Source organism: Pseudonaja textilis, chromosome 1, assembly GCF_049901715.1.
Source record: "Pseudonaja textilis isolate UNSWEBS1 chromosome 1, rPseTex1.2, whole genome shotgun sequence".
NCBI lineage: Eukaryota > Metazoa > Chordata > Lepidosauria > Squamata > Elapidae > Pseudonaja > Pseudonaja textilis.
Window position 1 is genome coordinate 9,619,746 of NC_141990.1, and position 21,589 is coordinate 9,641,334.

At 43.2% G+C, this 21,589-nt stretch overlaps 1 long non-coding RNA gene across 1 annotated transcript; it reads right to left on the minus strand.

The window, feature by feature from the left end:
* Positions 1-14,245: 14,245 nt before the first annotated feature.
* Positions 14,246-21,120, minus strand: LOC148127500 (uncharacterized). Its single transcript, XR_015740934.1, has 3 exons — positions 20,954-21,120; positions 16,948-17,043; positions 14,246-14,356 (listed from the first exon to the last, which is right to left on the minus strand). It is a non-coding gene; the product is annotated as an uncharacterized LOC148127500 (long non-coding RNA).
* Between the last annotated feature and the right edge of the window lie 469 nt (positions 21,121-21,589).

Here is a 21,589-nt window from a genome sequence, read left to right on the forward strand (position 1 = left end):
TTGTGGTCATAAGTTGAGGATAATCTATGCAATGAATCAGCTAGAACCTTGATGCTGGTGTAAATAACCCTCACTCTCCACTCCATGTGGTCAGCTACTCAGAATCTCACCTGCTTGGTGGTCCTGTTCACCATTAAACCATCTTTCCAACCAGCCTCCATGTTTCCAGTGTCTTTATCTCAGCTTGGAACTGAACCAGATATTTCTTCCAACACTGGGGTCATGTGATCGCCATTTGTGACCTCCCCAGCTGGCTTCTGACAAGTGAAGTCAGTGAAAGAAACTGGATTCACTTAACAACTGCACTCTTCACTCAACAACTGCAGCAATTCACTTAACCAGCATGGAAAATAAAGGTCACAAAATCAGGAGCGACTCAATTTACAACGGCCTTGCTTAGCAACAGAGCTTCTGGGCCCAATTGTGTTTGCAAATCGAGGACTACCAGTGGATAGGAAAGTCCAATTCTGGATGCATCAAGAGAAAAAGATCTTGCCTCTTTCAGAGAAGAGAAGTGACTGACAAGGAGGCTTTGTCAGATTTAAGAGACAAAGAATTTCTTATGGTTAAAGAGGCCTTTTTACAACTTTCACATTTCTGGATATACACACACAATCTCGCACATCTATCCCCGTGTAAATGTACCACAATAGAAAGGGGGGCCTAAATTTATGGAGAAGGGAGTTCAGTCCTTGTTAGACACCGATTCCCCTATGAGTAGCTCCTAGACAGAGAAAAAGGTGTCATGCTATTAATTCTGAGCTGTGAAAATACCCGCCATTGTTGATCGTCACAAAGCTGGGTCTCGGTGTGAAATGTTGTCAGGGATATAAAGCACAATAAGACCCCACTCAGAAGCGCAAGATTGACAGTGACCATAAAATGATTATTGAGGAATATAATGTTCCAAAAGAAAAGTGTAAGTGAAGTACGTTGGGAGGATGGAGAGAGAAAGCTATTTAAGCAACAAAGTGCTTTTGAGTCTGAACAATCGAAATGAAAAAAATAATTGCATTCCCTCTGTTTTTTGGTATTTTTTTGGTCCTCCAGCTTTTCTTATCAATGACTTTATCACCTTTGGGATTTTATTTTGCACGTTATTTAGGCTTCACTGTAATCCCTGCTATTCTGCCATTGACACCTCCTTAATACCTTATCTAACGCCTCTGACACTTCTGGTGTGCGCCTGCTGCCCTTTTATAATAGAAAATGGTTCCAACAAAGGGAGAAAGGAAAACCGGACGGGTGGAGGGGAAACATGGAGGAATTAACTAGCCGCTCAGGATGCGGAACCAAGCAGGGGACAAGGGAAAGGGGTCCCAGAGTGGCTTCGTCCCCAACCGAGGCGAACTTTGCAATCATCTAACAGCTCCTGCAGTTTGGTGGTTGACAAAAAAGAATGGAAGATTCATTAAATGTGAGGTAACCTTTATACTAATACAATTCTCGTTCTTGTAGCCTTAAGTGGGCAAAAAGGTACGATGTAGGACAAGATTTTTTTCAGTCAGAGTATCTCAAAACGAGCTAATTGACAGAATGTGTCAAAAATCCAGGATGCAGGACTCCCACAGAACTGAAATTTCGTAAATGTTATAAAGCAGGGGTCCCCAAACCTGAGGTGGGATTCATCAGGTTCTGACCAGTTCTGGAGAACCGGTAGCGGAAATTTTGAGTAGTTCAGAGAACCGGCAAATGCCACCTCTGACTGGTCCCGCCCAGTGGTGGGATTCAAATAATTTAACAACCAGTTCCCTGCCTTAATGATTTCTTCCAACAACCAATTCATCAAACTGTTCAGAAAGTTAACAGCCGGTTCTCCTGAACTGGTGCGAACTGGCTGAATCCTACCACTGGTCCTGCCCACCATCCATTCTCTGCCCCATCTATTCTCAGTCCCAGCTGATAGGCTGGGTGTTCTTTTGTTGCCCTGCACAGGAGAACGGAGCTGGAAAGCACGTTAGTGGGGTGGGGAGGAATGGGGATTTTGCAGTATCCTTCCCCTGCCAAAGCCACCAAGCCATGCCACGCCCACCAAGCCACGCCCACAGAACCAGTAGTAAAAAAATTGAATCCCACCACTGCCTCAAATGTTGCAACTTTAAAACTTGTGGACTTCAGCTCCCAGAATTCTCCAGCCAGCTAGGAGTTGAAGTCCACAAGTCTTAAAGTTGCCAAGTTTGGAGACCTGTTTTATAAAGCATATTATGGCACAAGCATTATCATAAAGCATTGCACGACATCATATAGGTCAAAATGCACCAACCTTTCTGGGTTGGTGGGCTAGAGTGGGGGGAAGGGCCAAAGAGGGGATGGTTCTGTGGGAGGAGTAGATGCACGTGCGCATGTGTGAACACCCATTGCTTGTGCAAGTGGGTCCACAAGGATCCGCAACAAGGCTTGCGTGAATAGACTGCGATTGCCCATGCAAATGGGGCCACAAATACCCACGATTCTTGTGACGTTCACGTGAGTGGGGCTGTGCATGCACACTGGCCAGCTACTCATGCAGCCTGGTGGCCAATAGGCTGTGGCCCACGGGTTGGGGACCTCTAATATAGGCAGTCCTAAATAATCCAGAGTAAACATTCCTCAATATGAACCAAGTTTGCAACTGATCCCACTTCTAAAGGATTATCTTAAACAAGGCTCCGCATTTTAAAAGCCCAAGACTCAAAATAAAAATTGATGAAATAGAAAGGGAAATTTAGGGGCACTGGATACACCCAAGTATATCCACAACAATGTGAAATCACAGCTATCAGTTCTTTAGCCGATACTGGTAATCCTTAATACACAACAGTTCTTTTTTTTTTTATTCTTTAAAAATCTCATTTCCATTAACAGTTATTGTGTCATTGTATATACATGTTTCTCATTTTGTGACTTTACATTATTTTTATCCTTATCCTTCACCCATTCGTACCACCTCTCCCATGTCACATAGTATTCTCGATCCTCTTTGCCTTTCAGTTCCATAGTGAAGTTATCTAGTTCAGCACAGTCCATTATTTTTTGAATCAAAACTTCATCTGGTGGTATTTTATCACTCTTCCAATTTTGTGCTAACCTGATTCTTGCTGCAGTTAATATGTCTACAATAAGGTATCTTTTATCTTTACTCAAATTCCCTTTGATCATACCTAATAAAAACGTTTCGGGTTCCAAATTCAATTTATATTTTGTAATCTCAAAAAGCCATCTCTGTATTTTCTTTCAGTATTTTTTGATCTCTATACATTGCCACCACATATGGAAAAATGTTCCTTTCTTTTGTTTGCATTTCCAGCATTCTGATTTCAAGGTTGGATACATTTTCTCCAGTTGTGTCGGCGCTAAGTGCCATCTACAAAACATTTTATATTGATTTTCTTTGAATGCTGTCGACAAAGTCAGCTTCCAGTTCCTGGTCCAAGTCTTTTCCCACTCATCCAAATGTATATTATGACCCACATTTCTTGCCCAGGCAATCATTGGTCCCTTAACAATTTCCTCCTCTAGTTCTACCTCCAGTAAATAATTATATGTTTGTGTTATAAATTTTATATCCTTGCCTGTCAAAATTTGGTCCAATTTTTGTAAGTCTTTATCTGTCCCTAGCTCCTTTACATCTTTAATTCACAACAGTTCTTTAAGTGATTGTTCGAAGTTACAATGGCACTGGAAAAAGTTACATGACCGTTTTTCACACTGCCAGTATCCCATGGTCAGCTGATCAAAATTCTGGCACTTGTCAACTGGCATGTGTTTATTGTTGAGGTAATTCCCCGTTAGGAGAATGAGCACATACAGGGAGACGTATTTGAGAGGAGTGTTTGAATAATACACACAGAGCACACAGATACGCTGTACAGTAAATATAGGTTTTTACTTCCAGAAACGTCAAGCAAAGTCCAAATAAGCAATCCAAAGTCATTCACAGGTAAATCAGTCAGTTTTTCAATCCAGGGATAATCCAATAACAAATTCCAGTGTCAAAAACAGTTCAGTATCAGACTTACATCAAATCCATGAATATCAGTCAATTAGGAAGAATTGCAAAACTCTCCAACAGAAGGAAACAGAGATACTCACTCAGACACACTCTCTTCTGAGACTAAGACTAAACAACCCAGGTTTCTGGCTCCATCTTATGGCTGTTTGAGAAACCACACCCAATTGCATGCTCTTGCATTCCCTTAAAGATATAGTACTAAAATGTTTATCCTGGTTTATATTTTTCTAACCCAAATACCTGTTAGGTGACTTATATTCCTAACATTTATGACAATTGAACTCTCCCAAAATCATGTGATCACCATTTGTAACCTTCCCAGCTGATGAACAAAGTGAATGTGATATACCAGATTCACTTAATGATTGCATGGTTTACCTAATGACCACAGGGATTCATTTAAGTGTAATGAAAAAGGTCATAAAATGGGGCAAAACTCACTTAACAACTGTTGCTTGGCAGCAGAAATTTTGGGCTCAATTGTGGTCATAAGTCGAGGACTATCTGTACTATTAAAACTCTTGTTGTAACCTTTAAACGAGCAGAATGGTAAGTCATAGGGCATCTAGCAGCCAAGAAGGTTCCAAACTCCTTTGCATTACCTCAGGTGACCCTGAAGACGCAGACAAATCTCCAAGCAACCTCAACAACTCTCTAAAAGGATGCAAATGACCAGCTGTCTGCAAGGAGTATAAATCCTTCTATTCCCCACCATCCAGTCAAAGCTGAAGAAGCTTTTTTGGATAAGAAGCTAAACCTCTTCAAAAGAAAACAAGAAAGTCCAATTGTCTCTTGAAACAAAGCACCTTTGGGACAATCATGACCTGGATGACTAAGAATCTCCAGAGACCCCACAATTGGACATCCATAACTTTTTTAAATGGGAAAATTAGAGGTAGGTCTGTCACTTATCTGGTTTACAAGTCTAAAGAAGACTTCACTGAGCAAGCTGGTTGTTTTTATATACTCATCCCTCAAAACCAACTTTTATTCATCCACGAATGCTTTCAAATGAAAACCTGCCTCCCATTTACTTACTTACTTTGTTGTTTGTTTATTTATTAAATTCATATGCGGCCCATCTCACTGTTCAAAGCGACATTTTGCTCTTTGCATCTTGTGAAAATATGGGAGTGCACATTTGGCAGAGTTATACTTTAGAGGATAAAGAGAGCTGCTGGGTGCCTCTCCCAAATATTAAATTTTAAAACCATAGAATGTCATAGGGAGGTAAATAAATGTGCGTCTTGGGTGACTTAACTCCCAAATAGGCTCTCTAAAGTGGGAATGATAGTAGCTGTATTGTAAGTGTATTACATGCTAATTTGAGCAATAAATTTGCCCGAGCTGCAGTGCTGAAGCAATTAATAAACCTCAAAGATCACTTAGCTGCCCTGATGGCTTTCTTCACCACAGTGAAGTATATTCAAGAAAAGAATGGGTTTATTGCTCCTGGGTTTTTTTTTACGTTTTATAAAAAAGGCTTTAATTATTAGTGACACCGTGCAAATAGCTTCCTACGACTGGAATACCAACTACTTAACTCTCTGACCTTATTATTCAAATAAACACTTCTTATTAAAGCAATGTGGTTTGTTCGTCAAGACATCAAATCAGCTGTCATAGCAGTGGATTTGAATATCCCCACTGTGTCAGCAGGGAACAGGCGGTCTTAGTTAAGGAGGGGATGATGACTACCAACAAAGGAGAATATTTGAAGCTCAGGGTTGAACTGAGGGGTCTTGGGTGCTCTCTCAGCTGAGTTGTTCTCTTGCAGACACCTTTCATTACTCAAACTAGGTAGCATCAACAGTGCCAGTAAGGAATGGGGTTTGGTCTCAGTTGAGTCAACTCAGTTGGATGCCTGCAAAAAAACAACCAAGCTCAGAAAGCATCAAGGACCCCTCAATGGGATGACTACTTTGGAAATACCCCCTCTTCCCAAATGTTGACTTTAATCTCTAGTCTTCCATCTCTGTTCCAGTGTTTCTCAACCTTGGCAACTTTAAGCCATGTTAGACTTCAACTCCCAGAATTCCCCAGCCAGACCATGAATCCTTGTGTCAACCCTGAAGTTGCCTGAACTGTGGCCATTTTCTTTTTGTAGCTTTTTTCTAGGGAGGCTTCTCTTCCCACTGCTTCAGGGATGACACAGGCTGGAAGGGGCCAGGGTGGTGGTATAGAGATTAGCTGGGGTATTGTAGCCTAAATAAAATTCTTTCTCCTGGGGATCAAGGACATTGGTGCAGGTGTCTGAAGGGTGGAGATTGAGGTCACCTAGCGACTGGACTGTATGCTGATTGGACCATGTGACTGAGATTCTGGGGGAGAAGTGATAAAGTTTTACTTTTAATTGGGGGGGAACAGCGGCAACTTAGAGCCAGTTTTCCACCAGGAATGTTGCCAATTTGATATGTTCTAATAAAATGTTATTTGAGGAACTTTATTTATTTATTTGATTTGTCATCGCTTACAAGATAATAGGTATAAGTATAAACATAGTTATGAATACATGGATACATACAAGAAAAATAAAAAAATATAAAAGAAACAATAAGACAGGGACGGTAGGCACGTTGGTGCGCTTATGCACGCCCCCTACAGACCTCTTAGGAAAGGGGCGAGGTCAATAGTAGACAGTCTAAGCTTAAAGTTTTTGGGGTTTGGGAAGAAACCACACAGTCAAGTAGAGTATTCCAGACATTGACCACTCTGTTGCTGAAGTCGTATTTCCTGCAATCAAGTTTGGTGCGGTTTACCTTGAGTTTGTGTCTATTGTGTGCTCTTGTATTGTTATGGTTGAAACTGAAGCATTCATTGAATACGTCAACTTGCCTACTTCAACTTGCCTACCTCTGAATTCTTATTGAACGGGATGTATTACCTGGAACCCTGACACCCATGGTCATTAAGCAAATCCAGTTTCCTCCATTGACTTTGCTTTTCGGAAGCTGTCTGCGACAGTTGCAAATGGCAATCGCGGGGCCCTTGAGATGCTACAACAGTTGTAAATGTAAGCTGGTTGCCAAGCAACTGAATTTGGATCATCTGACCAGGGGGATGCTGAAATGGTTGTAAGTGTGAGGGTTGGTTGTAATTCGCTTTTTTCAGTGCCGTTGTAACTTCGAACAATCACTAAACGAACTGTTGTGAGTCAAGGACTACGTGTATCAGCTAAACAAAGCAGTGGTCGCCAAAACATTTTGGGCACCAAGGACCAGTTCAATGGAGAGTTTTTCTGTGGTCTGGAGTGGGCATGATTTCTCATGCTGCCTGCATTCCATGGATGAGGCTTTGTTTGTTTGTGCGAGCCAGTTTCTGGCATGTCACAGCCCAGTACCAGTCCATGGACCAAGGGTTGGGGACCCCAGAGGTAAAGCACTGGAAGCTATGATTTCACATTGATATATATATATATACACGCAGTGGCTCAGTAGTTAAGATACTGAGCTTGTCGATCAGAAAGATCGGCAGTTCAGTGGTTTGAATCCCTAGTGCCGCATAATGGAGTGAGCTCCCATTCCTTGTCCCAGCTTCTGCCAACCTAGCAGTTCAAAAGCATGTAAAAATGCAAGTAGAAAAACAGGGACCATTTTGGTGGGAAGGCAACAGTATTCCGTGTGCCTTTGGCGTTTAGTCATGCCGGCCACATGACCACGGAGACGTCTTTGGACAGCGCTGGCTCTTCAGCTTTGTAACGGAGATGAGCACCGCCCCCTAGAGCCGGAAACGATGAGCATGTATGTGCGAGGGGAACCATTACCTTTACTTATATATACTCAAACATCATTGAGTGAATGTAATGCCCCTAAATTCCCCTTTCTGTTCCAGCAATTTTTATCTGGAGTCTCGGACTTTTAAAAAGGAAAACCTAGTTTAAGCTTAGAAGTGATCAGCTGCAAACTAGGTTCATATTAACTGACATTCACTCTGGTTTTTTTTTTTTTTTTTGTTTGCCCATATCCTTTGAATCTGATCAAAAAGGCTTTCGTTATCTTTCTGGTGTGGCTTTCTCCGTCTTATTCCTTTAAAAGAGAACCAGTAATAAAAGTGACATAAAATCCCTTATGGAAGAGCATGCAAAAAAAAAAAAAAAAACACCCCATCACCCACCCCAAAAACAGTGAATCAAATCAATTCTCCCTTTTACTTCTTTTTGACTCCTGAAGCTTTTACCGTACATTTTTACATTTTTCCACCCTGTCTCAGCAGAATGCTAGAGAAGTGATCCCCCCTCTTTCTGTTCCCATTGAATCAATTATTTTCCCGCTTGATTTTCTATGAAATGGCCCAGAATGGGAGCCTGATTGCTAATGGGGCCTGTATTGTTCAAAGCGATGTGTTTTTGAAAGGGGTAACTAGTCTACCTTTTGTCTTTTTTTTTTTTTTAAGAAGGAGAAAGAAAGAAAGAATTTGACTGCACCGAGATTTGGTTGATTGATGCAAACTGCAGCGGGCAAGGAGGCCATCATGAAAGACGAGCGTGTTTAACCATTGACAGCTTAGAGCCATCAGCCAGGCTGCCTGGTAAGCAGGTTTCGCAACGAAAGGTCATGCTTTGTGGTTCTGGCCTATCTGTGTGTTGCAGTGCTGACCTTAGTTTTTCTTGGAGCCTCTTGGACTAATAGGCCCAGTCATGTGACCAACAACACCCCCTCCCTCCCCCAACTAGCCAATGGGATTAATGTCCCACTGCTTGGATCGATCGAGCATTAGCATGAAGCGTTCTGTTGATGTTGCATTTATACCGTGTCATTGACTTAACGCTATTGACAGCTGAATGGGTGTTCTCGGAGCTGGTGAAGGGGGTGGGTGGTTTGTCACCAGATTATTAACCGAAGCAGCTGTTCCCTGGAATAAGCAACTTGGCATTCATGCCCATCAGAGTTGGGATAATGTAGGAGCATTGTCTTCCCATCCTTCTGACAATTTTTTTTCAGAATTACTAAAACCTTCATACGTGTACGTGTGTGTATATGTGTCTTTGACTCGTAGCTCTGCCTGGACAAGTCCTTGCAGATTTAATGGCAAGGTTTTCAGACAGGGTGAATTCCTCCCCCACACCCACAAATGCCTTTTTCCTAGGGCTGAGAAAGAGGGGCTGGTCCAGAGTCTGCAGCTTTTTTTGTCTTGGTTTAGGACTAAGACTAACTCTCTACAGCAAACTATAAATAAATTGCATCCAGATTATTAATAGTCAGTTTGCTCTCTCTCTATCAATTTATCTAGCTATCTGGTCTATCATCTATATCTATATCTATCTATCTAATCATCTATCATCTATCTACTATATATTATCTATCAGATAATAAACTACCTCTCTCTCTCATAAAAACTATTAACTATATCTATCATCTATTTCTATCTACCGATTCCATCTATATCTATCTTACTACATAATAAACTATCTATCAATACACAGATTATCAAAAAACTGCATCCAGTTTTGGTCACTGCATTACAAAAAAGATGTTGACACTTTGGAAAAAATGCAGAGAAGAGCAACTAAGACGATTAAAGTTAAAGGCCTGGAGATTAAAACATATGAAGAACGGTTGGTTGCAGGAATTAGGTTTGGCTAGTCTAGAGAAAAGACCTAGGAATGATTCCAATATTTGAGAGGCTGCCACAAAGAGGAGGGGGTCAATTTATTTTCCAAAGCACCAAAAGCAAAACAAGAAGCAAGGGATGGAAATAAATCAAGGAGAGAAACGACCTGGAATTAAGGAGAAACAAAGGAGAATTTAGGAGAATTTAGGGAAATAAGGAGAATTTAGAATTAAGAACTTCCTAACAGTGAGAACAATTAACCAGTGGAACAGCTTGCCTTCAGAAGGTGTGGGTGCCTCATCATGGGAGGTTTTTAAGAAGAGTCTGGACAGCCACTTGTCTGAAATGGTATAGGATCTCCTGTTTGAGCAGGGGGTTGGACTAGAAGACCTCAAAGGTCCCTTTCAGTGCTACTCTGATTTTTTAATAATGATTGGTTGTTAATTGCGCCTTTAAGTCAGTCTTGATTCCTGCTGATTGCCCTGGAGAAATCCCTGCAGTTCTTATTTATTTTATTATTGAACACATTTATACAGATAATTTTCAATTTTCAACCACAATTGAGCCCCTGTTGATAAGTTAGTTTTGTCCCGTTTTATGACTTTTCTTGCCATAGTTGTTAAGTGAATTACTGCAGTTGTTAAATTGTGTCTTCCCTAAGACACAGCAGGAATGACTGGTCCAAAGTCCCCTGTGAGCTTTGTGCCTAAGACATAATTAGAACTCAGATCTTGTGGTGTCTAGTCCAGGACATGTGAGTTCTGGTCCCACCATAGCCATGAAAGATGACTGGGTGACTTTGGGCCAAATCCTCAGAGACTCTGAGTACTAGTCCTGCGTTAGGCATGAAAGCCTGCTGGGTGACTTTGGGCCAGTTTCTCTCTCTTAGTCCAATCCACCTCACAGGGGTGTTGTTGTGGGGAAAATAGGAGGAGGAAGGAGTATTAGGTATGTTTGCTGCCTTGAGTTACTTATAAAAATAGGTAAAGCAGGATTAAAAATTGTTGCATCAGCTGATCTGGAATGCAGTGGCTGATGTGCAAATCTAGGTTTTCCCATGCTATAATGGCACCTACCAAAAAATCAGTGAGAAAGGGGTCATTCTCTTGGAGGGTTCCCCTCTTAGAAAGTGCACCCCCCTCCCCAGGTAGTTTTCTGCTCCAAACTTATCTCTTCTAAAAGGTTACCAGGACAGATCATGGAGTCCCTGGTGCCTATATTTGCTGTAGTCATATTAAGGCTGTAATGTAATTGCATTTGTTAGGGTTACTGTATGTATTATTAATATCTGCAAACCATCTAGAGTGCATTAGGTTTGAGGCAGTAGATAAAGGGCACGTATAAACAAGTATGAATAAATAATACTCTGACCCCTGTGGTCTGATTTGCACAAGATGTTCAGACAATGTTGGGAATCACAAGCCGCACAGAACCTCTTTTACGATGTGATGCTTCCTAACCCCGTGTCTTTCAGCAACTACGGCTGCCTTGCAAAACCGACCCTTTCAAAATACGTATTTCTTTATACATTTATAGCACCAACTCAGTAATGTAAAATGAGGAAGAGATTAATTGTTACAAGTGGTTGTATCTTATAGTATGTATGGCAAAATAACTGCCAGGAAAGTCATGCGGTGTTCAATTGTTTTTAATGTTTATTCAATTAAACTTTTCTTAAAAAAATATCATATTTCTTGCATTGGAGCTGTGTACTGGATGGGGAGCATCAAAAGTAAAAGGTTGCTTAGGTGGGACAAAGCTTTCCCCTTCCTCAAACGATGAACGGTTACAGGAACTGGGCATGGCTAGACTAGTGAAGAGAAGGACCAGAGGAGACTTGATAGCAGTGTCCCAGTATTTGAGGGGCTGCCACAGAGAGGAAGAGGTCAAGCTATTCTCCAAAGCACCTCAAAGCCAGACAAGGAATAATGGATGGAAACTGAACAAGGAGAGATTCAACCTGGAAATAAGGAAAATTTTCAAGGAGAGCAAACAACCAATGGAACAGCTTGTCTTTGGAAGTTGTGGGAGCTTCATCACTGGAAGCCTTCAAGAAGAGGCTGGATTGCCATCTGTCAAAGTGAGAAATCACCGAAAGGAGAAACTCGACAGTGAGCAATCAACCAATGGAACAGCTTGCCCTTGGAGGTGGGAGCGACACACTGACTTCAAGAAGAGTTGGACTCAGAATGTGGGTCTCCTGCTTGGACAGGGGGTTGGACTAGATTACCTACAAGGTCCCTTCCAACTTTGTTAATCTATTAAAACATTAATGTTAACCACTCTGTTCGATCTCTCCCCATAGCCCATTTCCACCCCCACCCCCCATATTAACACTGAATTGTGGGTGACGTTTGAGAGGAGAACCAGCAGCACCTGGACCAGAATATGATGAAGTACATTTATCAGTTAAACAAGAATAATTTGATGCCCCGTGACAAACACAGTGTTTTTTGCACACCATAGCTTATTGTGGCTGTATATTTTTCCGATTATTAATATCCAGGACATAGAGGTAGGCCCTCTGCTCCATCACTTAGCTTTGAAGACCACTCTATCTCCTGCATTGACATTTTACTGGCTCTTCTTGTCAACATAAATCAGAGCTTTGTCGTTATTCTGATATCACCTTTGGATGATTACAGTCTCAACAGAAGGAGTGCGTAAATCTCCCTGGCCATGGATGAAGTAGGTTATAAAGCTCAGCAGTAATATATTTTTCATGGGACGTCCACATCTGGGCTCCTGGCTGTCCTGTAGATCACCCTCGGCAAAGGATGTTGGGTTCAAAGAACTGGGAAGGCAGCGTGGCAGTAGCTATTAGTGTAGATTGTTGTGCATTGTTCATTTTGTTATAAATTGGATAGAGGTAGACTTACAACAGTTCGTTTAGTGATGTTTTGAAGTTACGGCACTGAAAAAAGTGACTGATGACCATTTTTCACACTTATGACCATTGTAGCATCTCCCCGGTCATGTCAGCTTGGCAACTGACTCATACTGTACATACGATGGGCATTTCTCTCTGTGTCTCATTCTGGTGAGAGAAACTGAGGATGGGCTCCAGCCTGAGCCTAAAAGCTCAGAAGACAAAAACTGTTCCTCCTGGAAACTGACTCAGATTGCATCCTGCAACATTATCCTGGGACATGTCTATTCGCTTTCATTTCTAATAAGACGGATGAGTTGTAGTAGTACATCTCCACGGGAGCTGAAGATCTCATAGACATTTTGAAACAACACTTGGAGGCTGTTTAGAAACAAGCTGAATTTGAACCCAAGTGAGGCAGAGTTGATATTTGTACAGAAGCAGTGGTGAAATGCTACCGGTTTGGCCCGTTTGACTGAACCGGTAGTAAAAATTGCTACAGGAACTGGTAGTAAAACAAAGCTCCGACAATCAGCTGAGAGGAGAAAGAATAGAGAAGTGCAGGATCGGCCCTCTCACCTGCCCTGGCACTTTTCTGTTCTTTATCCTCTCAGCTGATTGGCAAGGCAGAGCTGGTGTTTGGAAAGCTGCGTGTGCACGCACGTTAGGTGTGCACACCGGTGCAAAGGGTGTGATCACCGAACCAGTAGAGAAACTGGCAGAATCCCACCACTGTACAGAAGGGATCTCTGCCAGCTCCATCAATAACGGTGGAAGGGATGATGTTCTCCAGCAATAGCAGGTCTTGGGTGTCCTCATGGCTAGTGCTAGATAGGCAGGTGGAATCTGTGGCCAGGGAGCCTTGACCAGGGCTAGCATGCCAGCTGCAGCCTTAGCTGGTTCCAATTAGAAAACTCTTGAACTGTAGGGCAACTTATTCTCTGATAAATTATGTGCCATTAATGTCAACTGTTAGTGATCACATAAATCCGTGATGGCGAACTTATGGCATGCGTGCCACAGGTGGCACGCAGAGCCATTTGTGCCGGCACGCAAGCTGCAGGCAAACTTACCTCACTGCGCATGTGCGCACCTCACATCTGATTTTCTGCCAGTTTGAGGCCTTTTCAGCCTCCCAAAGGCTTGAGGAAGGCTTCTGCGGGCTTCTACAAACTTTTAGGCTGAAATCTAGCCTCGTTTTGTCACATCCGGTATTTTTGTAAAAACAGGAAGTGATGAAACGGGGCTAGATTTCGGCCTACAAAGCTTGCAGAAGCCTGCAGAAGCCTTCCTCAAGCCTTTGGGAGGCTGAAAAAGGCTTCAAACTGGCCAAAAATCAGCTATGAGGTGCAGTGCAGGTAAGGGGGCAGCGGGGGTGGGTGGGTGGGGATTGTGTGTGCATGTGTAGGGGACGTGGGGTGGCACGCATTGCCTTCTGGGTGCTGGCACACGAGTGCGAGAGTTAGCCACCAGTGACATACATCATCTTTCAAGTCTTTCAATCCTAAATAACTGAGTCCATTCACTTTCCTCCTCCTCCTCCTCTACAATCATGTGTAGGAATCTGTGCTTTTCCAGCTCAGACTGACAAGATTAATCAGTTTCACACCTTGGGTTTTTGTATGCTGTGCAAAAAGTCCTGTGTAGTTCCCATTGTGTATCTTCTTTCTCTCTCGTAATCCCTTCCTCTGCAGTCTCTGCTCTGCTGAGGGGAGAGTCCAAGAAAAAACAAGCAATTTCTTGCAAACAATAATTTTTATTGAAGCTTTAAAAAACAAAGATGAAAAACTAACATAAACTAAGAAAAACACAGAAAAGAATAAAGTGCGGGTGGGGGGGGAAGGATGGGAGGGGAAAACAAAGGAAAACTAACAAGCAGCTTCTATCTGCGCTCTCCTGTATGTCTGCTTACTCTCTTTAATCCCTTCTTCTCCAATCCCTCTGCTCTGCAAGAGAACAAAAGCAACAGGTTAGGCACAAGACAATACAAACTACTGTAATGTGACTGAGGGAGCATTGCAAAGGTCATAAATGCGAGCATAGATTGTAAAGTTGTTGTTTTTTTTTCCAGAAATGCTGTAACTTGGAATGGTTGCCATACATTCTTCCTGCCTCGAATGATCTTTACATCTGGAATATACATCATCTATTAAAAACATAGGGTGAACCAGCTGTGGGCTGAATAGAAGCTTCTAAATTCTACTATTTACCCCAGCCTGCCCTTCCTACTAATACTAGAAACTCTTAATATCAACAATGTTCTTTATTATGCCAGCTCCTTTCCTACAAATAAAATAAAACCCTGAACGAACAATAAGCTGGGTTTTGGGGTTGTTTTTTTTTTTTGTTAGCTGTCTTTTTCCTTTACAAGGTCATCAGACAGCTTCAGTTTGCTTGCTCTTTCTGTTGGGTAATTCATGATATCTCAAAGCAATCATGTATGTAAGAATAAAACGTATTATTTGTCCCTGAGATAAATTCCGCATAATGTATCCAAACCCTTTTTCTGTAATAAATCAATATTAGTTATTATAAACAGCTGCTGGAATATACCTAAATAGGTATTCAGGAATGGCATGGAATGAGGAATTAGACTCATCAAGATGTGACAAGCATTCTGAGGTTGCAAATCGTTTGAGCATCCCTGCAAAAGTTGGGCACGAATCACTCCCACCACCCCAAATTCTAAAAGAAACATTCTTATATAATATTCACCCCGACCCCACCCCTCCCATTGGCTTCGGCTAAATGTCTTCTTCCCCTCCTTCACCTCGAAAAGAAAAAAAAAAACAGAATTGCCTTTTTACCAGTTAATCAAAGCCATTCATGTTTGACTTTATTCCTCATATGTTTATTTGTTTAATATTTATCCCACCTTTGTTACTTTACAACTAAATCAAGGCGGCAAACATATATTGTTTGATCGGGTAGATCGGTTCCCACAGAGACGCAAGACCAAAAGTGTTCATTCAGCTCTTTATTTGGTATATAGACCAGTACAGGATCTTGGAGCCGCGGCAACCCTTCATATAGGAATTGGTCACGGCTCGGTGGCCAATGACAGGGCTTTGAATCTCCCATGATCGGCTCGGCCAATCGCGGTTGATTCTTAGCGCGCCAATCACGGCCGCTTAGTTGGCCAATCAGATTGCGGTCCGTGTGGACCAATCAGGATTCAGGGTTTGGAGTATGCTAATATAGAACATATATACTGCTTCTTCCTCCCATTTTCCCCACAACAGCTCTGTGAGGTGGGTTGGGCTGGGAGTGTGATTGGCTCAAAGTCACCCTGTCAACTTTCATTCCTAAGATGGGACTAGAACTCACGGACTCCTGGTGATTGGCCAAAATCCACCGGACTGACTTCCATGCTTAAGGCGGGACTAGAACTCCCAATCTTCTGGTGATTGGCCCAAAATCACCGAGTTAACTTTTATGCCTAAAGCAGGACTAGAACACTTGGTCTCTTCGTGATTGGCTCAAAGTCATCCAGTCAGCTTTCATGCCTAAGTGGGACGAGAACTCACAGTCACCTGATATCTTACCACTACATCAAACGGATCAGAGGCACCTTCTATCTAAAACCTGCTTCAACTCAAGTGGCAAAACATGTCCCTCTCCCTTTCTGCTTGGCCAAATGGAGGAAAGAGTGCAGAGAAGAGCAACCAGGATGATTAGGGGACTGGAGACTAAAACGTATGATAAACGGTTACAGGAACTAGACATGGCTGGTCTAGGGAAGAGAAGGACCAGGGGAGACATGATAACAGTCTTCCAATTTGTGAGGGGCTGCCCCAGAGAGGATGGAGTGAAGCTATTTTCCAAAGCACCCAAAGGCCAGACAAGGAATAATGGATGGAAACTGAACAAGGAGAGATTCAACCCAAAAATAAGGAAAAACTTTCTGACAGTGAGAATAGAATAGAATGAAGGAAGGACCTTGGAGGTCTTCTAGTCCAGCCCCCTGCTCAAGCAAGAGAATCTATACTATTTGAGAGAATAGTGTGAACAATCAACCAATGGAGCAAAAGTTGCCTTTAGAAGCGGTGGGAGCTCCATCACTGGAAACTTTCATGAAGAGACTGCATGGCCATCTGTCAGAAATGATGTAAGGTCTCCTGCTGGGCTGGGGGGTGGGTTGGACTAGATGACCTACAAGGTCCCAGAAGTGGTATTCAGCAGGTTCTGACTAGTTCTGGAGAACCAACCGGTAGCGGAAATTTTGAGTAGTTCAGAGAACCAGCAAATACCACCTCCACCCCCATCTCTTCTCTGCCTCCCGCGTCCCAGCTGATCGGCTGGGTCTTCTTTAGTTGCTCTGCCCAGGAGAACAGAGCTGGAAAGCAGGTTAGTGGGATGGGGAGGGAATGGCGATTTTTGCAGCATCCTTCTGCCACGCCCACCAAGCCACACCCACAGAACCGGTAGTTAAAAAATTTGAATCCCACCACTGCAAGGTCCCTTCCAACTCTGTTAATCTGTAAAATCTGTTAAGAGGATTGTGCCAGTGTTGTGTGATGGTGCGTCTGAAACTTACCAAGATGACGGCACGGCCGTGAAGTTTATCTGAGCATCGTAGGGGTTACTCCTGTGGGGAGGGCTGCATCTCTTCCAAGCAGGGAATGGAAGATGGCTGCCAGAGAGAGAGAGAGAGAGAGAGAGATGGGCTGAATCATTCGCCCCAGGGGTCATCCTTGATTGGATTCTAAGCTTAGTTGAGCACCTCCAAAGCTGTGTGACCACTTAGCGAAGGTCAGACTAGATGTCCTAATTAGCTGTGAGCTCAGAGCCAAATGGATGCTCCCAGGGAGTCAGGTTTTGTCCAAACAGATACCAAATACATGTGAGAAAGAGGCGGGGGAGGAAGGGAGGGAGGCAGAGAGAAGAAGGAGGGAGAGAGAGAGAGAGAAGGAGAGAGGGAGAAAGAGAAGGAGGGAGAGAGGGAGAAGGAGAGAGGAGAAAGGAAGGAGGGAGGGAGGAGAGAGAAGAAGGAGGGAGGGAAGGAGGGAGAGAGAGAGAGAGGAGAGAGGAGAAAGAGAGGGAGGGAGGAAAGGAGGGAGGGAGGGAGAGAGAAGAAGGAGGGAGAGAGAGGGGGGAGGGAGAAGGAGAGAGGGAGAAAGAGAAGGAGGGAGGGAGGGAGAGAGAAGAAAGAGGGAGAGAGAGAGAGAAGGAGAGAGGGAGAAAGAGAAGGAGGGAGAAAGAAGAAGGAGGGAGGGAAGGAGGGAGTGAGAGAGAGAGAAAAGAGGGAGAAAGAGAAGGAGGGAGGGAGGGAAGGAGGGAGGGAGGGAGAGAGAAGAAAGAGGGAGAGAGAGAAGGAGGGAGGGAGGGAGGGAAGGAGGGAGGAGGGAGGGAGGGAGGAAGAGAGAGAGAACTAATTTGTACAGTCCTTCCTCCTCCTCCTCCTCCTCCTCCTCCTCCTCCTCCCTTTTTGCTGATAGATCTGGTACAAAAGAGACTTGCATTTCTTCACCAGAGAAGCTACCTGTGATAATGTCTTTGTTTAGATGGTTAATAAATTGGTCTTTTTTTTAAAAAAAAGTCTCGACCAGATTGTGTTTTCTCTCACACTGTGGCAACCTTGAGTTAAGTACGAACCAGGGATTCTCTTCCAAAGAATGAAATTGCTCTGGTTTGAGCATTAAAGCAAGTCCCCGTCGCTTCATTCACCTCAATATATCAGCCACAGGCAACCTGCTATAAGAAGACCCGTAGTAGAAAAATACACCTCTTATTTTCCCTCTTCTCCAAGGGAAGGGTAGGCAAGTTGAAGTAATAGGAGCTCAATCAATCACAGGGACACGTTTTGCAGATTGTTCTCCAGTCGAGATCGGGTGATTTCTCCATTTTTTCCCCCTCTATTAGCATTGGAATTATGTCTTCATTTTGAAAGTCAAACTCTTTGCTGATGCAGATATTCCAGGGTTGTCAATCCTCCAGCCCACACCTATAATATTTCCATTTTGTTCTTTATTTTGGTAATGCTGCATAATGTGCTGAAATACTGCTTCTCTGAATTTCCAGATTTACTTCGAATGGGATGGGGTATGTGTGGATTTATCCACATATTTATGTGTGGATAAATAAATGTGGCTAGCAGGCATTTGCTTGTGGGAAAGGGATTTTGGGTCAGCTGTCATCCTGGCTGGCAAAATATCCAGCAACAAATCAATGTAAAGGGGAAAAAATTGTCAGAGCTGAGCTAATGGGATGTCTTTGAATTCACAAGAATTTATTTATTTATCAGAGTGTTGTATCCTGCCTCTATTACTTTCATAAGTAACTGAAGGCAGTGAACATATCTAATACTCGTTCTTTGTCCTATTTTCCCCACAACAACAACCCTGTGAGGTGGATTGGGCTGAGAGAGAGTGATTGGTCCAAAGTTATGCAGCTGGCTTTCATGTCTAATGCAGAACTAGAACTCACCATCTCCTGGTTTCAAGGATCTTGGAGTCTTCGTGGACAACCAGCTAAACATGAGCCAACAGTGTGTGGCAGCAGCCAAAAAAGCCAATGCAATCCTAAATTGCATTAACTAATTAATACAATCGAAATCAAGTGAGGTACTAACACCACTCTATAAAGCCTTAGTAAGATCACATCTAAGTAATACATCTAGTTTTGGTCACACAATATAAAAAAGATGTTGGGACTCTAGAAAAAGTGCAGAGAAGACCAACCAGGATGATTAGGGGACTAAAACAAACAATGAACGGTTGCAGGAACAGGGCTTGGCTAGTCTAGTGAAGAGAAAGACCAGGGGAGACAGGATAGCAGTCTTCCAATATTTGAGGGGCTGCCACAGAGAGGAAGGGGTCAAGCTATTTTCTAAAGCGCCTGTAGGCCAGACAAGGAATAATGGATGGAAATTGAACAAGGAGAGATTTAACCTGGAAATAAGGAGAAACTTTCTGACGGTGAGGACAATCAACCAATGGAACAGGAGTTGCCCTTGGAAGTTGTGGGAGCGCCATCACTTGAGACTTTCAAGAAGAGATTGGACTCCCATCTGTCAGAAATGGTGTAGGATCTCCTGCTTGGAGGAGAGGTTGGACTAGATGACCTACAAGGTCCCTTCCAACTCTGATGATCTGTTATCTGTTATTTTAACCACTACCCCAAACTGGTTGGGACTGGGACACTGGCTTCTTCAGGAGGGTTTCTCTATACTGCCCTGATGCCCTGATTCTCCATACTGCTTTATTGCACGATGTCATGCCCAAAGAGAGTATGCACCAATATTTAATTTCAGAGGAATTTGCACTGGTTTACTCATGAGGAGCAAAGTAACAGATTAGCAAAATGGGGAAGAAGAATGCAGTAATGTCCACAGAACAAGATAGCGGGAAATAGGACCCAGGATAGCAATGTAAAGATAATTAAAGATACTTCCACTCAGATCACGTCCCATAAAATATAAATAAGACTCTATCTTCATTTAGCAATTCCTAGACTGTTATATGTTTCACAGAGCTGGTAACTGTGCTTTTCCTAACTGGCTTTGTGCCACAGGTTCTCCCATGGGATGAAAAAGTATGGATTAAAGACAAAATGGAACTGTTTTTTTGCTCAAAGCCTATCTGAAAAGGGATTTTTTTTCTACTCCTGGCTGCCTTTTCAGAAGTTGATTTTCCTGGGCTCTAGTAACGGTGGTTATAATCTCAATTAATGTGTTTTGGTTTGACTGGCAGATCAGATTTAAAGTTTATTACGTACAGGTGATTCTTGATTTATGGCCACAATTGAGCCCGAAATGTCTCTTGCTAAGTGTCACGACTGTAAAGTGAGCCTTGCCTCATTTTATGACCTCTCTTGCCACAGTTGTTCAGTGAATGGCCGCAGTTGTAGTTCCCCACTAACTTTGCAGTCATTCAGTTTGTAACAGGATTGTTAAGTGAATCTGACTTCCCGGTTAACCATGTTTGTGAGAAAGTCGCAAACGCTGTTCACACAATCCTGGGACACTGCAACCATTACATGCTAGTTGCCAAGTGTCCAAATTTAACTTAACAACTGCAGCGATTCACTTAACGTGGCAAGAAAAGTCATTAAACGGGGCAAAAAAACTCACTCAACAAATTTGTCATTATTCAGGAACATAAATCTTGGGCTCAATTGTGATCATAAGTTGTAACCTGTATAGAGCTGGGGTATCAAACTCAATTTCATTGAGAGCCGCATCAGGGTTGTGTTTGATGGGGTGTGGCCAGGGTGGGCGTGGCCAGGCCACCATCACTCATGTCAGGAGGACCAAGCACTTTGCACAAGGCCCTCCTGAGCTCCATTTTTGCTGGTAGAGACATCACCATTTCCAGGGTGGCCCCGCAGGTCAGTTCTAAGCACCCCGTGGGCCAGATTCAGCCTGTGAGCCTTGAGTTTGACACCCTATTATAGAGACTTAGAAATAATGACTTATGTCTTGCAAGTCCGAGGGGTTCAACCCCATCCCCCAGTGGTGGGCTGCAACCGGTTGAACAATCGATTCGGTGAGTGCATTTGCGCGCAACATTTAAATGCCGCCCATTTTAAGCTTAAAAACTTACCTTCTATGTCAGCGCTGATGAGTAAGACAGCTGAGGCATGGCAATCCGTAGTTCTATGCGAATCAGCTGACCTAAAAACGGGGAAATATAGGACAGGATGTCAGCTTTAGAAGCCATATTGAGAGCAGATGCTCCCACGCTGCCACATTTTGAGCCTGGGAAAGCGGGAGGGGGGGAATTTCTTGGAGTGTACGTAGTTAGACGCAATAACATGTTATTTTGCATATAAGTGAGGGGAAGTCTCAAGTTGGGACAGTGATTGGGGCACATGATGTGATGATGGGTGCAAGGGATGGATTTGTAGTTTTTACTTACTGCAAGGAAACCCGGAGCTTTCAGATTCAGGATTCCCCAGTTGTGCCAGTTTACTACACACACACACACACACACACACACACACAAAAAAAAACTTTAGAGACGATGTCTGTCCTGGAGTTATTGGTAGGAATGGAGGTTTTCTGGAACACTGACAGAGGAAAGGGCAGGGACGGGTGGACGGGGCCAACTGCTCACTGGAACTACCGGTTCACTCAAACTGGTGTGAACCAGCAGCAGCCCACCACTGCACAACCCCGCCCCCCCAAACAAAGGCTTTTGCCTATAGAAGGGTTTGGCCCGGAGAAGGAAACAGGAACC